The sequence below is a fragment of the Gorilla gorilla genome, chromosome 12, assembly GCF_029281585.2.
Source record: "Gorilla gorilla gorilla isolate KB3781 chromosome 12, NHGRI_mGorGor1-v2.1_pri, whole genome shotgun sequence".
Taxonomy (NCBI): Eukaryota; Metazoa; Chordata; class Mammalia; order Primates; family Hominidae; genus Gorilla; species Gorilla gorilla.
In genome coordinates, this window is record NC_073236.2 from 121079956 (window position 1) to 121098467 (window position 18512).

Sequence of the window (18512 nt, forward strand, 5' to 3'; positions counted from 1 at the left end):
GGGGTGGCAGTGAACAGGGAAAATAGCTAATGCATTGTTTGTTTTTCAAAACAGAAGATGTTTCTTCCCCTCTGGGCTCATCCCACCTCAGACTGATCTTTAAACTCAAATAAATAGGAAAGCTTTAATATTTGTGGAGTCACAAAAATACAATGACAAACTTGATCAAAATGTTCCTTCTCTCTAGTCTCAAAAATCTCAAGTTTATGCTGTTTGAATGACTAACAAAATTACTTTTTAACACAACAGAAAATCACCATTTAATTTCATTTACTCACTCGAATATTTTTTAAAGTATATACAGTTGGCCCTCTGTATCAGTGAGTTCCGCATCATAGATTCAACTGACCTCAAGTCAAAAATATTTGAAAAAAATGAAAGGATGCAAACATCTTTACTGAAGAGGTACAGATTTTTTTCTTATCATTATTCCCTAAATGCAGTATAACAACTATATTATTTACATAGTATTTCATTGTATTTAGGTATTATAAGTAACTTAGAGATGACTGAAAGAATATAGGAGGATGTGCACAGGTTATAGCAAATATGATGCCATTTCAGGTCAGGGACTTGAGCATCCACAGATTTTGGTATCCACAAGAATCCTGGAACTAAATCCCCATGGATACCAAGGGATGACTTTATTCTGTGCAAAGTGTCAGTGCCCATGGTGTTAAAGAACACTGTCCCTTTGATCCTAACTCTTGAAAAAGGGCCCACTCTGGCCTTCTACATTTTATAAAACTTAATTGGTTTCATAAAAGAAAAGTTATCCTATTCCCACTTGTTGACAAAAACCAAAGTCATCATTTTTATCTACATCATCCTGTCTAGAAGCAGAAGGGTTGTCTAAAGGCCTTATAACTAATTGCAAAGTAACACAATGATAATGATAGTCTCTGGGGCAAATTAATCTCACAAATATTTTGGCTCTGGCCAAACCAAACCAATGGAATTTCTTTATACATAGCTGTGATATTAACATAATGCCTTACTTGGCAAATAAACATTCAAACACAGCAGCCATGAAAGATCGACTTTAATAAGCTTATGTTGAAATAAATGATTCCTAGAAAATATGACAGTTCTTTAAGGACTTTGTGTCAGTACTCACACACAACAGCCCAACTTTCTCCTCCAAGTTTATAACTTTTTATATTATACTCTCAAAATACCCTCAAATGCCCAAAATAGATATTCTAAATTCCCTCTCTAGTTCTTCAAATATGAACTCTGCTGATTTTGCCAATTGTACTCCTAGATTTAGTTTCTCCGGTTAAGTGAGGAAGAGGCTTCTGCTTCCAGAGGTCAAACATTATCTTGATTTAGCAGGTTGGGCCCCTGAATCACTCCTATGCTCAGTAGCAAAGAATGCAGGCTGGGAAGGATTAATTACCAAAGCCAGTAATCCTGACTCCAACCTCCAAAAATATGAGGAAGTCCAAAAAAAATCTTGAAAGTGATTTGCAACATTCTGTTCAAATCAGTCTCATGAGTAATGTCACTTTGACACCTCTTACCCATGTAAACATAATTATCGCAGACATATCAGCTATTCTTTCTGAACCTTCTCCTTTTCACCCTGAGGCTCAATTTTCCCTCCTCTGAAAGATCAACATAGTTCTACTAATAGCTTCTTCTTCAGTCTTCCTAGTGAAACAAGTACCCTGAAAGTGTAAGAATGCCAGTAGCTTGTTTTATGACAAGTCGTGTGTACTCCCACAGGCCTAGGAAAAGAATTAATTATGTATTTTGGTCTCAAGCCCAGGGGACATAGACAATCTTGGCAAGATCTCCTAAGTGGGATAAAACCCTGAAATTCCTGTCACTTCACATAAGTGAAATCTCAGTTTGTTAGATGGTAACAGAGTGGAAATTCCTAGTTGACCATTAAAACTCCTAAATAGGTACCAGTTTCTTTAATTTACTTTGATCTGGACTCAGTCGGCTAAAAGTTTGCTACAAGACCACATGTCTTCTGTATCACATGAGTAATCTTATGAATGAAATATTTATAGCTGAAGTTATTCACCCATTGAACTTAAATAAAAGCCATTAGTGACTTTTATAAAGACACACACACACACACACACTTACATACACACACATATGTAAACATACGATATCAAACTCTAGCAGGTGACATGGTTTTGTATGTGTTAGAGATTGGCCTTGCCTAAGCAAGAATCCAAGGTTCACAATGCTAAAGGTATCTTAATATATCCCTCCAGTAATAAAATTTCCATAAAATTATTGGAAAAATAGTGGGAAATGAGAAGAAAAACAGCATCTCACAATAAATGATATAAATAAATTTTATTCAGAATTTGGAGCTTAATACCATATGCCAGTGTCTAGGCATAAGTACAATTAAAATCCAAATAACTGAGAAGAAAATGTGTTAAAACAGCTGACATAGCAAGAAATGTAATTGCCAAGGGGTGCTAAAACCCTGAAGTTTATTACACACATGTACCCAATATGTGTCACATAGGGGAATTTCTTTTTCCCTCACAACAAACCATCAGGGATTTTTAAAAAATAATATTATAACAAAGGAAGGACTTAATGAACTGCAGATTTGGAAACTTACATCCACATCCATGGTGTCCAGCTTGAGGTCTGGAAGGAGGCACACCCTGAGGCTTGATAGGAAGGAGGGCAAGCATGACTATGCTTGCTCTGCCGTTCCCTTACACGGATCGGGAAACTAAACTTGAATGATTGTTACTGCAAGTACATTTGACATTTGTTTTCTCCTTTAAGCTAGCATCGTACACATCTAAGATGATCTTTTCAACCCTCATTCCTCTGGACGAGGTCGAGTAGGAAAGCAGATTCGTTCTATAACCCCTTGGAAATCAGGGAGGCAGAGTAGGGAAGGTGCTCCAGGTCACCCCGTCCTAAGTGATGGAGAGTTTCTTCCCCTATAGGCTCAAGTCTCAGTGTTCCCCAAACATAGGGAGCTGTGCTGCAGGGTCACCTGCAGCTGGAGCTCTCTTGTGGTACTCCCATGTTGTCCAGCACTTTCAGAGTCACCAAGAGAGACCCACTGCCCTTAGCATTGCATTCAAGTTCTTAATCAGTCACTCAAGCCTTTAGCTATAGCTAAACACTGCATCTGCCTCCTGCTCGAATCACTTCTATGCCTCTTCTAACCTGACTATGCTGGTGTTCTTGCATTCTGCAGAACACGCATGCATTTGTGGGGTCAATCTGCAGCTCGTGCCAGCACCGACCGAGGCACTGGGGATGCAATGATGAACAAAACAAGTCCTTTCTCTCAGGTGCATGTGTGGAGAGAAGCTAAGGGAAAGACAGTCAGCACATAAACCAGTAAGTGAGTAAAAGTCAGCAGGCAGCAAGTGCTGGGAAACGCACTGCACAAAAGGAATTTCCAAGAGGTGGCAGAGGGGAGCTCCGTAAATAAAATTGTTAGAAAGGCCTCATTGTGGAGGCTTTCTCAGCAAAAACTTTATCTGAACAGAAGGAATAGTGAACGCAAAGGCCCTGAGGTAGAAGTCAGGGCTGGCTTTTTCAAGGCACAGGAAGAAGCCCAATTTGGCTGAAGCAGTGAATGAAAAATTGAGAAGACATTTGAAACATGACAGGTCGGTAGAATTCTAAGATTTTCACTCTCTCTCCCTATGTACACACCCTGTGTAATCCCAGAAATATAAATGTAAAGCATTTTATTCCCATGATTAGGCGATATTCTACGAAACAGTTGACTTTTAACAAGGGAGATGATCTGGGTGGGCCTGACCTAATCACAGGAGCCCTTTGAAGTGGAGCATTTTCTTCAGCCGGTGGCAGAAGAGAAAGTCAGAGACTCAGAGCATGAGGATTCAGTGCACCATTGCTGGCCTGAAGATGGAGGAGACCACACAGTAAGGAGCTGAGAGTGACCCTTTGGCTGGCAGCCAGCAAGGAAACAAAAGTCTCAGTTTGACAACTTCCAGGAACTGATTTTTACCAATAGTAAGAATGAGCTAGGACTATTTACGATAGCAAAGACATGGAATCAACCCAAATGCCCATCAATGATAGACTGGTTAAAGAAAATGTGGTACACATACACCATCGAATACTATGCAGCCATAAAAAGGAATGAGATTATGTTCTTTGCAGGGACATGGGTGAAGCTAGAAGCCATCATCCTCAGCAAACTAACAGAGGAACAGAAAACAAAACACCACATGTTCTCACTCATAAGTGGGAGCTGAATGATGAGAATGCATGGACACAGGGAGGGGAACATCACACACCAGGAACAGTTTAGGGGTGGGTTCAGGAGGAGGGAGAGCATTAGGACAAATAGCTAATGCATGTAGGGCTTGAAACCTAGACAGATTAATAGGTGCAATAAACCACCATGGCACAAGAAAACCTGACGTTCTGTGCCTGTATCCTGGAACTTAAAGTAAAAAAATTAATTTTTTAAAAAAGAATGGCATAGGAGGTGGATTTTTCCCCAGAGGCTCCAGAAGAGAACTCAGTCCCATCAAGACCTGGATTTCAGGCTCATGATGCCTGTATTAGTCCCTTCTTGCACTGCTAGAAGGAAATACCTGAGACTGGGAAATTTGTAAAGAAAAGAGGTTTTATTGGCTCACAGTTTTGCTGGCTGTACAGGAAGCATAATGGCTTCTGCTTGGCTTCTGGGGAAGCCTCAGGGAACTTTCAATCATGGCAGAAGGCAAAGGGGGAGCAAGCACTTCACGTGGCTGTAGCAGGAAGAAAAGAGGCGAGAGGTGCCATGAGTGAGATCTCACGATCTCACTCATTATCACGAGAACAGCACCAAAGGGGTTGGTGTTCAACCATTCATGAGAAATGGCCCCATGATCCAATCACTTCCCAACGGGCCCCACCTCCAACATGGGGTATTAAAAGTGAACATGAGATTTGGGTGGGGACACAGACCCAAACCATAGCCATGCCCTACAGAGAACCCAGCCATGCTGTGCTGTACCTCTGACATACCGAGCTGTGAGCTAATAAATGGCAGTTGCTTCACACTGCTCTGTTTGTGATCATTTGTTACACCATAAGAGAAAAGAGTAATAAAGTTGGAGGCGCAGATGGGGCCAGATGGTGCAAGGCCTCAACAGGACAAGATAAGGGTCTGGATTTTGTTTTCCTGATAAAGAACTTATTTGAGAGCTTTAAACAGGAGTCAGTAAAGTAGAAAGCGCGTAACCAGGTTGTGCTTTGCAGAGAGCGCCCGGGCCTCTGGTGTAGAATAGGCAGAGGGCTGGAAAAACAGCCATGGGAGAGAACAGTCCAGGGTAGAGTTGTCTAAGTGAGGGATGGCAGTGCTGAGGTCTAGGGCTGTGGCAGAAGAGATGATGTCTTGGATCTGTTTGGAGGGAGAACTAGCAAAGATTCCAAATGGATTAATTTGTACATGGAGTGGGGTGGGGGAAGACAAAAAAGAGAGGATTTGGGAATGATTCTGAGGTTTTTGGCTGAGATCTGAATGAATGCTTGTGCCATTAGCTGAAATGGGCAACAACGGAGAATGGTCAGAGTGTGTGTGTATATGTATGTGTGTGTGTGTGTGTGTGTGTGCACGCGTGTGCCCTCATGCACAGGCCCACATGTGCAATCCAAGTGCCTGTGGATGCTTTGTGCTTTCCTCTCTCTGCAGTTTTGCTCAAGCTTTCCTCTGTCCTAGAGCATCTTAATGCTGACCCCTCTGTCTGTTCCAAATACAGGCACCTATCAATAAGTCTTTTCTAGTCATCCACCCTAATGTGGCTATTCATTACTCTAGGCTCTTAGAATCTTACTTTGACTACCATCTAGTTAGTGCCTAACAATCTCAGAAAATTAGAAACATCATATTTCATGAAGTATTCATGACATCGTTAAGGTAACCACTGCCTTCGTCTGCCTGATTCTAACACTGGAAGTCTCATGTTCTGGGAAGCCCCTCAGTCCCAGGCACACAGGGACAGCCAGGCACCCTAGATATCCCAAGGACCTCTCTCCTTCTCTCCAAGTGCCACATCACCTGTCCCTGGCTGCTCAGCTGAAAACAGCACACTAAATATAGCAGGTGCTTAGTAGTAATTAGCATATTTTGAAGATGATACTTTGTTCCTTCTGAAACTAATCAAGGCCAGAGGAGTGAGGTGGACCCTTTTTGCCATCATCCATCATCTTCTCTCCTTTTCTAATGTGGGAGATAGCAGCAGAAAGGTGACTTGGCATTGTTTTGCATATCCAAATCTGTTTTGTTTCTTTCTGATTATTTTTTGTTTTTTTTATTTTTACTTTTGGTTTGTTTTTAAAAATTACACATGTTTGAGCTTCTTTGAATGAGATTTAGTTCATCCCTCCCTTTTTCTATTTACTCAGTGGGCAATAATTCACAGGCTGAGTCTGAGAATGGGTTAATCCCTCTGCAGTCTGAGTATAGCTGAGTTTCCGCTCTTGGTTCAAATGCTAAGTGAACCTGCATAACCAGCTTCAGGTGCAGTTTAATATCTAGGCCACTGTTTATTTGTCAAAGGCCTTGCTGTGCACTCCTGTAGGTCAAAAGGTACAGAAATGAGAGGTGGCAGAGAGGTCAGCCCCCAGGGAACTGTGAAACAGCCAGGACTTCAGTAGGCTTGGCCATTAGCTCCCTGTGTGGCCTGGAGCAGGCCTCACAGTTCCTTGAGCTTTGGCCCATGGCGTCTCCAAAGGCCTCCCCCTCCCCATTCGCCTGATCTTACATAGGAGAAGTGAGCTCTAGGGAGACGGGAAGGCCAAATCTCACTTGCACAAACAGTCACTCCTGGCTTGGTCTCACTCAGCTTGTTCTGACGAGCAATCCCCAATATTTGTTGAGGATTTACTAGGTGGCGCTCTTTGTTAATTACCTCAATATATATCACATTTAACCCTCACATAACTCTACAGAATACTTATTATTCTGCTAATTTTTGGATGCTAAAAATAAGATGGAGAGTTTAAGGAATTTCCTCAAGCCACACAATGAGAAAGCACAAAGCTGGATGACCTCAAATTTCATACACACCATGTTTTACTGTTTTAGCTCTATTCTAGCTAATATGAATTAAAAGACAATGTCCAAGTACACTGAGACCTTAAAATAATATAAAATGGCACATATGTGATGCCAGCCATGCACCAATACTATACATCTTACATACATCATCATATTTGGTTTATGTCATTCTCACAACCATATTGCAAAGAAAATATTTCTATCCTCATTTCTTATTAAAGAAACTAACACTCAGGAAGTTAGAGTAATTAGCCCAAAGCTCCACATTCAAAATGTGATGAAGGAGAGCTGCGGTTTCTGTCTGAAACAAAGCTCATTCTCTTCCAGCGCGTCCTGTGGTCCCTACAGCACAGAGACCACAGGTGAATGGGATCATGTGTGCTACAGCGTGGCAAGGAGACATGGCCAGTGGGGAAGAGCATGAAGGACACAGAGCTTATGGGAGAGCAAAGCGTAAACCAATGGCAGTTGAGAAGAATGAGCTCATGACAAGCAGTATCAGCAGGAGGAGTGGAAATACATGGGGTGTAGGTGAGCACAGTGGGCTTTCCAGGCAGAAAAGAATCAGGTGCTTGTATTGCAATCAACTCAATGCATGGCTCTCTCCCATTGTCATGCCCAAAGCAACTGCCTCCCCATCTCTTTCCATATATCCAGGATGAGATACCAGCTTCTGAAAAAGGAAAATGAAACAAAGAAAGGGGTGCTGTCTTGCTGCCCTTTCTGATGACTAATCTTTTAAACACCTGACCCAGCACAAGCAGAAATCCAGGTCCAACATGAAATCAGAGGTGGTCCCAGACCTCTTCCCAGAAAAGCCTTGGTCCTTGTCCAGTGCAGAGCTAGCAACTCCACAGAGAATAAACAAAAAGAAACTACCATCAGAGTGAACAGGCAACCTATAGAATGGGAAAAAATTTTTACAATCTACCCATCTGACAAAGGGCTAATATCCAGAATCTACAATGAACTTAAACAAATTTACAAGTAAAAATCAAACAACCCCATCAAAAAGTGGGTGAAGGATATGAACAGACTCTTCTCAGAAGAAGACACTTATGCAGCCAACAGACACACGAAAAAATGCTCATCATCACTGGCCATTAGAGAAATGCAAATCAAAACCACAATGAGATACCATCTCACACCAGTTAGAATGGCAATCATTAAAAAGTCAGGAAACAACAGGTGCTGGAGAGGATGTGGAGAAATAGGAACACTTTTACACTGTTGGTGGGACTGTAAACTAGTTCAACCATTGTGGAAGACAGTGTGGCAATTCCTCAAGGATCTAGAACTAGAAATACCATTTGACCCAGCCATCCCATTACTGGGTATATACCCAAATGATTATAAATCATGCTGTTATAAAGACACATGCACACATATGTTTATTGCGGCACTATTCACAATAGCAAACACCTGGAACCAACCCAAATGTCCATCAATGATAGACTGGATTAAGAAAATGTGGCACATATACACCATGGAATACTATGCAGCCGCAAAAAAATGATGAGTTCATGTCCTTCGTAGGGACATGGATGAAGCTGGAAACCATCATTCTCAGCAAACTATTGCAAGGACAAAAAACCAAACACTTCATGTTCTCACTCATAGGTGGGAATTGAACAATGAGAACACTTGGACACAGGCTGGGGAACATCACACACTGGGGCCTGTTGTGGGGTGGGGGAAGGGGGGAGGGATAGCATTAGGAGATATACCTAATGTAAATGACGAGTTAATGGGTGCAGCACACCAACATGGCACATGTATACATATGTAACAAACCTGCACATTGTGCACATGTACCCTAGAACTTAAAGTATAATTAAAAAAAATACACGTTCACAGGTTTGCCGCACCAAGGAGTTTGTTACAGGTCTTTGCTATGTGGCTCTTGTGCTAGTAGAATTTTCCAAAATTCTTTAGAAAGAGTGGTTATTATTTTATTCCTTAGAGGCCAGCCCTTTTGTAGGGAGTGGGGAAGGAGTACATTTATACTAATGAGATCAAGGCAGCTCATTTAAATGAGAAGGTAGATGTATTACCAAGACTTATGACCAACTATTTTTATAACTGATATGTCAGGAATGTGTCTCTATTCTATTAGGATGCTATCTCATATTCTGGTCAACCACCATACTCACTGGATGCAATATATTTATTTAGAAGAGTAATTTAGTATTTGGAAGAGTAAATGAATTCGATGTTTTAAAAAAAATCACTCCAGCTTTCTCCACTCTGAAGCATTTTACTTAAGCCTGACATTACTACTGGGATTCTTAGCATTTAGTTTAAGGAAAAAAGTACAGTCAAGTGGTTTTGACCATTAATGCCCACTTGCTTTGTACTAATATTCCTTGTTAAATGCCTAAAGAGACAGGAACGGTATGCCAACTCCCTTCTGAAATAGACCCTCTATCTTTCTCAGACATATGAATGGGATGTATCATTCATGACACATGTCATCTGGCATTTGGCGCCATGAAGACTAGGAACACAAGCAGTAACTCCTGACAGACTGTAATGCACACTCCAAGTTCCCGCCATCTTGCCTAAGGCCCTCAGTGCAGGGATGCTGTGGAGCAATTGCCTCCCCTCCTTCCTTTCCTCCCCCCATCAGCTTTCTTCTCCTCCAAATATCCCTTTCCTTCTCCTCTCTCCTTCTAGAGGAAGGAGAAAGCTGGATGACCTCAAATTTCATACATACCATGTTTTACCGTATTAGCTCTATTCTAGCTGCTACGGGATACAATATGAATTAAAAGACAATGTTCAAGTACACAGAGACTTCAAAACAATATAATGACACATATATGATACCAGCTATGCAGCAGTACTACACTAGATGTCTTATATACATCATCATATTTGATTTATGTCATTCTCACAACCATACTACAAAGAAAACATTTCTATCTTCATTTTTTATTAAAGAAACAAGCACTTAGGGAGTCTGAGTAATTAGCCCAAAGCCCCACATTCTGGTTTCTGTCTCTTCCTTTGAGAATGAGCTGGGCATTCCAGCCTTGCCTGGCTGCCCACCCGGTCCTGGCAAGAATTATCTAAAACAATAACAGTGTACATGTTTCAGTTTTTTGGGAAGTACACAGTCCACCCATATTTTGCCCCCTACCTGGAATTAAAATAAAAGCACTTTTTATTTTTCTGAAATAAAAGAGAATGAGAGAAAACAATAAATGCAAAGAAGTTACGTTTCTTGATTTTGAGATTAGCTTCTTCCTAGAAAAAACTTTGGTGGGGGCAGTCGAGGAAGTGGGAGGGAAATAAATCACAGGCATGAAGTGCTTCAAAGAAGAGGGGATAAAGAAGCAGAAAGGAAAAGCCAGACAAAAAGAAAAGTGTAACTGAAAACAAGTGCCAACTTGATAGATTAAAATTGAGAGTTTTTTTTAATTTGAATTTTTTTAGTTTAATGAGATTAAAATTTTCACATTTACTATCTATTAGTATTTCTTTTTTACAAACTATCTCTATATTGTATGTACATTTTTCTACTGTAATTTTCATATTTCCCTTATGATTTATAATAGTTTATTTTGCCATATTTTGCAATTTTCTTCAAATGGGATATTTTTTCTTTCAATTTTGTTTATATTATTTTTATCTCAAGACTTAAATGTCTATATATTTAAATATTTTGATATTTCCTTTATTATTTTTGCCTTTGCCTTTATATTTACAAAGGCTTTTTTCCCCTACAAGAACAGATAAATCTTCCTTTGTGTTTTTGGTACTTCATATTTCTAATTTTATATTTAAATATTTACTCTTCCTGTAACTTTATTTCAGCATAGTACATGGCAGTGAAGAATCAGTTTTCTCTCCTACTGTGATGCCGAGCCCCCCAAGAGTTCATGCAGCACTCACATATGACTGTGCTCTAAATCAGCTCACACTTATTTCTTTCACCAAAAATAAGATTGAAAGATATAGATTTCATATGTTGTAACAGAACAATTTATTTCTACTTCTATCAAGAATATAATAAGGATTTATTTGAAAGAAGTGAATCCTAAAATGTTCTAATTATTTTATAATTTACTGCTATTTGAAGAAAAAAAAGGTAAGGAATTTAAAATAATTTGCATTAACTCCCAGAAAAGCTTAAAAGTTGGCAAATCATGATTTCCTCTAGGATATCCTCTTCCTACTCAAAGTGTGATCTTTCGACCAGCAGCATTGTTATTACATGGGATCTTGTTATAATGGGAGACTCTCAGGCCCACCTCAGACCTACTGCACGGGGATCTGCAATGTTATGAGATCCTCAGGTGGCTCCTATGCACGCTGAATTCTGAGAAGCGCTGTTCTGTCTAACCGTTGGCTTTCTCAGTTTTCAAATGGGTCAACAGCAGACCTAATTAAGAAGCATGATTTCCACAGAGCCCTAAACATAGAACATAATATTTTCACACTGGAGAGAGAGGAAATTGAAAGAGAAAGGCTCAATATAACAGAAATCTCAGCTTCAGATTTCAACCTGCCAAAGTGTTCAAGGTTACAAGGAAATAACTGTTATTGCGGAAAGCTCCTGGAAAGAAAGCAGCACTGTATGCTCTTCAGGTCCACACATTAAGCCAACCTTCTTCACCAGATCCTCTTTCTGGTTCCTGCAGTTCCTCTGGGTGTTTAGAACACCCTCAGGCTGGGGGCATTTTGGCAATATGCTCTTAAATTAAAGATGCATATGCGCTATGATATCAGTCAGCAATTCTACTGGACATCAATTCTAGATAAATTCTTACATACCAGTACATAAAAGCATGTGCATTACAGCACTAGTTATAATAATAATTAGATACAACATAAATATCTGTAAACATGACAATGGACCCATAAATTGTGGTATGTTTATACAGAATGCTATACACCATTTTAAATAATGAACTTTGTACACTGATAGGGAAGATTCTCAAAAACATAATATCAAAAATACAGGGTTTTGAAACAATGTATAAAATTTAAAATTATTTACATAAAATTTTAAAACCTGCAAAATAACACTCTATAAAGTATGTGAATACCTATAGACAAAGAAGTATAAAATCACTCACGAGAATAATGAATGCTGAATTTACAATAATGGTTATCTCTGAGAAATGAGGGAGAGAATACAATTGGAGAAGGTACAGAGATGTTTTTACATTATTGCATATTTTTATCTTTATGTTGAAAATCTTTCATGATAGAAAAGAACAATTTAGGGAGGAAGAAGGCAATTTCTACCCGGAAAAAGAAAAGAAACAGAAGCAACTGGAAAAAACACCATAAAACTAAGTATTTATAGAATTTGAGAAGCTATGATTTTTAAAGTAATGAAACTTTTTGGGTTACTTTTTTTTTTTTTTTCTTTGAGAGGGAGTCTCACTCTGTCGCCCAGGCTGGAGTGCAGTGGTGTGATCTCAGCTCACTGCAAGCTCCGCCTCCCGAGTTCACGCCATTCTCCTGCCTCAGCCTCCTGAGTAGCTGGGACTACAGGTGCCCGCCACCAGGCCCGGCTAATTTTTTGCATTTTTAGTAGAGATGGGGTTTCACTGTGTTAGCCAGGATGGTCTCGATCTCTTGTCATCGTGATCTGTCCACCTCGGTCTCCCAAAGTGCTGGGATTACAGGTGTGAGCCACTGTGCCCAGCTTTAGGTTACTTTTAACCTAATAATAATTATGTTTTTCCAACTGAAGGATGATCAAAATACCTCCTAGTTCTTGGCTCTTACTTTCATTGACTGCTTGTATGAAAGAATCAATACTAATTCATGGAAATTTCTGTGAGTCAAAAAAGGCACAGTTGCTTCAAAATTCCTCCTGAGTTCACCACAGTTATAACCAATATCAGCATTTTCTCTTTGGTCTACATTGTCAGAAGTAAATACATGTTAGGCTATTTTTTCATTAGGAAACAGATTCCATGCAGGTTGACAGCATGAATCTTGGACTGCAATTCAGTTATTTAGGAGCTATATGATGTTGAATGAGGTACTCAACTTCACTGAGCCTATGTGGAAATAATAGGTCATAGCATTATTATTAGGATTAAATAAGATATATAAAATAGTACTCCATTTAGTTCACAATAATGTTCTATCTGTGATGGCTAATGACGATGATGATAGTAATAATTAAGACTGTGGCCAGCCTATGCTCTGTAAGTTTTCTTATATCCAGGACTGTAATATCCAAGGAGACACTTAGTCTATTTTGTAAGGTAAATAAACAAGGCACCCAAATGAAATACTGTAGAGATATTGCTTTTGTTCAGATATAAAGACATGACGAGGAAAACAAAGAGTGCTTTTTAACTCACTCCCCCTTTTAACTTCGAATACCTTTTTTTTCTTACTCCACCCCAAATACAAGTTCACTCGGGTTCTAATGAAAGATTTTCTGATTGATCTGCTATTAGTGTTTAGGAAAATTGATAAAAATACAAATTCTAAAACAAGAGTTTTAAAAATTTGAGCTTTGATTGCTTTTTTTAAACACAAACTCTCCACAAATAACTTAGGAAGTAGCAAATTAGGTTTTGCTCTGGGCGACATTGCCCCAGGTGCAAAGTTCTAAATACATTTATGAGATCATGAACTTTGTTAACCAACATCCATCCACCAACACCTACCCTCTACCCATAAACTCTTCTCAGCAACCATGAAATAAGCTTGGGCTGGGCCCGGTGGCTCACGCTTGTAATCCCAGCCCTTTGGGAGGCCAAGGAGGGCAGATCACGAGGTCAGGAGATAGAGACCACCCTGGCTAACATGGTGAAACCCCGTCTCTACTAAAAATACAAAAAATAGGCCAGCGTAGTGGTGGGCACCTGTAGTCCCGCTACTTGGGAGGCTGAGGCAGGAGAATGGTGTGAACCCAGGAGGCAAAGCTTGCAGTGAGCCAAGATTGCGCCACTGCACTCCAGCCTGGGCGACAGAGTGAGACTCCATCTCAGAAAAAAAAAAAAAGAAAAAGAAAGAAATAAGCTTGTTATTGGCCAGTGCCAGCCCCTTGACTACAAATGGAGTGGTGAGTATGGATAAAATTGAAACACCAAGGGCACCATGATGGTGCCAGCTGGCCTAGAACTTCTCTTTATAGGATTTGTATTTTCATTAGTTGTCCTAAATACTGAGAGCAGATCAATCATGAAAATCCTTTGTTAGAATCCAAGTAAATCTGTATTTGTGATAGAGCAAGAAGGAAAGGTATTCAAAGCTAAAAGTGGGGATGAGTGAGTACTATTCATCTTTTCTGGCAGGTCTTTCCATCTGAACAAAAGCCAGATTTGCCTATAGGCTTGAGTGAGCCCTTTCCTCTATTTCTTCTCACCTTCTCCTTTACTGATCAATGGCCACATAATATTTTGTTCCCTGCTCTTTCTCCTGCCTCACCCCACACTGATAGCTTTATCTCTGAAATGAATGAGTGAGAATTTTCCTACCCTTTACCCAGAATAGAGGGAAACTCTATAGGTGACAGTATGATATAATATCTCAGAGCTGCTCTTTGAGAGGGCAAATCAGGACATTCTCTTTTTGAAACTAAAGGCAGTAATGAACACTAGAAAAAAAAGAGCACCCTTAGAAGAACTAAATTGATCTTCACACCCAAGTTGTGATGCTTGCAAAGCCCCTCCCAACATGTAGCCAAAGGCGTTTGTGAAGATTCTGTGATCTTAGGGTGTTGGAAAGCTCAGAAATGCAAGAATAGTGTATGCCTAGGAGAACAAGGGGCTCTCTCCAAGCAAAAGTGCTGTTGACATTGACTCTTCTCTACTGTTTTTGACAAAAGGGTTCTGAAAACGAAGGGCTCCTTCTATTTGCAAAACTGCCAAAAATTGTGCGTAATTGATGCTTTCCTGAGAAAATCACCATGAAAAAAGACCAAAACCCTCTTACAACAAAGTTAGACATGGCTCACAGAACTAGGAGAGAAGAGAAACTAAACGGGAATGGGAGTCCAAAAGCCAAATCCTCATGACTAGCAGCAGTGAGTTCAGTAGTGAGCACAGTGGTTCTTGGGGAGGAGGGAGGTGGAGATGGGGTAGGAGTGAGTATAAACCCCTGTTAATTCTAGCTGAGACTGGTTGTAGGAAAAGAATTGGAGAATGTGTCTAAAGCATAGACATAAGATACTTATTGAGAAATTAATGGATTCCCATACTGGAAAACATTTTATCCATTTTTGTTCTGCTAAAATGAAGTAAGCAGTTGTCAAGGATAAGGTGTCAAGCAGATTTCCTACAAATAAAGAACTTTCCTAATAAATTATGTACCGAGTAAAAGGAATTGTATTTTACATGCTATGGCCTTATTTCACAGTTTTACAGATTTCTTTAATCCTAACTATATTTTCCCAGGTTTTATATGAGCTGCTGACACTGGGTACTAGTGATGGCTGGTGAAATTGTACTTTTTCCAGGGTTTTAAATCTAGAAATGGTAGCTAGAGAGGAAGAAATGTAACTGCAAAGAGAATTGTGGCTACAGCTTTTATGATTCCAAGTAAAAATGAACATGTCTTGAAACTTTCAAAGTTCCCTTTTCTCCATAATTCTTCAGAATGATCTCATCAAGAAATGTGTTACTTCAAATTTTCAGAAGAAATGGAAGCAAATCATGATCACTTGAAAATTTGGGAAAAACTGGTAAAGCAAGTTTGAAGGAGTCCGTTCAACATACATTAGGCATTCTTTGATTAAATCCATCCGTATTACCTAGAGAGTGTTAGGTCTTTTCCAAGATTTCTTTAAATGCTTTTTGAAGGCATTCCTTAATTCCAAAATGTTTAATGAAATAAAATGTTTCCTAGGTTTGAGATACTGAATATGATGCTACAGTTAGAAGGTACATATAGAAAAAGCAGATTTGGAAAGTTAAATTAAGTACATCTTTGTGGTGGTTTAAGAGTATGTTTCCAGCAAGGGCTACATGGTGGCTGGAAAGTGAGAACAAAAAATGAGCACCTCAGGCTCAGGTTCAGGCCTGAGTAATTCACTGGATAGTCCACCAAAAAGCAGGAGATCAAGTTGGCTGATCTTGATAGCTTTTACAACAGCTGAAAATTTAAATCAAAACCCCACATTTAGTATGTGTGAATGTGCCAGATTTTTGTGGGAAATTATTAGCACTTACTTCTAGGGGCACTCCTCTAGGCTGTCTTCCCTAGGACGATGGAAAGCCAGTAGAATAAAGACAAGAAGCCCAAGTCCAGATTCAGCTCTGGACTCAGTTGATGTATGACTTTGAGCAGGTCATTTCCTTTTAGACCTCCTTTTCCATGTCTATAAAATAAGAGGATAAGCATGATAATTTGTAAGTTCCATCTAATTCTAAAGCTGCATGGCTGAAAAGAACATCTTCATCTTGAAATTCAAATCAATACAGTTCCCTCTTCCCTAGGAATCAGAGTTAAAGAGTCTCTGAAAATTAAAGCTAGAAAGAATCTGAGAAATCATCTAACCCAAATCCCCTCATCCTACTCATAAAGAAACTGACCACATGTGTTCGTTGGCTTCACTCCCAGATGCCAGTAAAACATTTGGTTGTTTCGAGTAAGTGCAGAACGGAACTCCTGAATCTGAGAAATCTAGTTTCATGTTTTCTTACTTAGGAGTCATGTCATTCTACTATCAGAAAAAAAACACACATTCAAATTATAGTAGAAATAAGATATTCATGTAAAACTAAGATGAGGTTTTCAGCATCATAAAATTAAATATCCCTGCATATACCCCAAAGGCAGGACTTGGAAAGAAGCTAGGTAGTGCTTCAGCTATAAGGCTTATTGGCATACAGTCCTCGGGTCAGTTGGTGGACCATGGCTGAGAAGGAGTATCAATAGTAAAAAAGTAAAGTACCCTGAACCTACCTACATGTTAAAGAGGGTACCACGGAGCCAACAAGGAGGACATATGAGGATAGAAGGAAGAACAAGAAGCAAAGAGGAACAAAGCAGAGAGTGTAAGCCTATTACGGGAAGCACCAAAGGGACCAAATTCCTGTTCATTAGGAGCCAACCCCATCAGCCATTAGCAGATCAGTTGTAAAATTCAAGGTGAAGGTAGACAAAGGTGATTACAGTACATGGCTGTCCCCCAAAATCATTTTTTAAATCATGCTTTAAGAAGGTAATTGCCATAACTACTATTATGGTATGATATTGTCTTTAAAATATTTTGGTGTGAAATAATGTGGCAAGTGCCTGGGTCTTCTCTTACTAGCTGAAATATAAGTACCCTTGGGATTTTATTGATTATTGTATCACCAAAGATAGAAGCCTATTATATAGTGTATTCAATAAATGTTTGGTTCACTCTACAGCTGTCAAACACTGTTTAGTTGAAAGTAACAATATCATCAATCATTTCATTATATTATTGATGAAAGTTTATTTTTTAAAAAGTGTGCATTTTGTATAGTTTTCTAAGTGCTCATAAATCCCTATGGAATGTTGTGGGAACTGGATACTTCCGGAGATCTCTGGGTACAGAATGTTCAGCAATCCAAACTTATCTGCATTTATTAATATAATATGTGGCTTAATAATGTTACATACTCAGCTGAATAAAAAAAAGTCCATCTTTGTATATTACAATAATTTTGTAGAATTCAAGATTCATTTATGTATGGCCTTCTGAATGTTTCCTACCTCTGAATATGACTATTGAAATTATATAGATAATGCCAGATACACAAGACTAAGAACTTCATTTGTATCCTGAAACCTCTTTATTGGATAACTATTCTGAGAAGATATTCATATTTATTAACACATCATTTTACTCTTCAGAATATGAAGGCCTTTGGAGAAATTGTTCATTCTATTCCTCAAGGGCCACTGAACAATTATCTTTCTGCTTAAAAGAGAAAGATACATTTTCTATTCTTTTAGAGATCATTCTTCCATTTACCCATTCTCTCATGCTTACTAAAATAATTTACTTACATTTGCTCATTCCCTCATCCTTCTAAAATCATTTACATACGTGACAGATACAAAAAATTAATTAGGAAAAAAGGTAGAAAAAGGCCTCTGACTTCAAGGCATTTATGTTATGAAAGTCAGAGAGATGAACAACATTGTCATATTTTCCTGAGTATCCTCCACAGTAACCAATACAAGCCTGAGTGCCAATAGTCACTTAGAAAACATTCACTAGCTGAATGAATCAATAAATGCAATTATGAAGGGTTGGATGTAGTGGACATATTTGGTCAATTAGCCACTAGAGGTTACATCTTGAGTGTGAAGGAGCCATATTTCAGATAAAGTAAAACCCAGCCCTGATTGATGTGTTTTTAAATTATGAGGTTTGTTTTCTCTAGAATGGTTTCATATTCATGAAGAGCCAGTCCATGGGATGTATTAAGAAATCCCTAGCATTTGAAGATAATTGGAGAGACTAACCAGGCATGAACCACTTCCAAAAGGAGTCCTCATGTACCTGTCAGAGCAGAATCCCAGGTAGGTG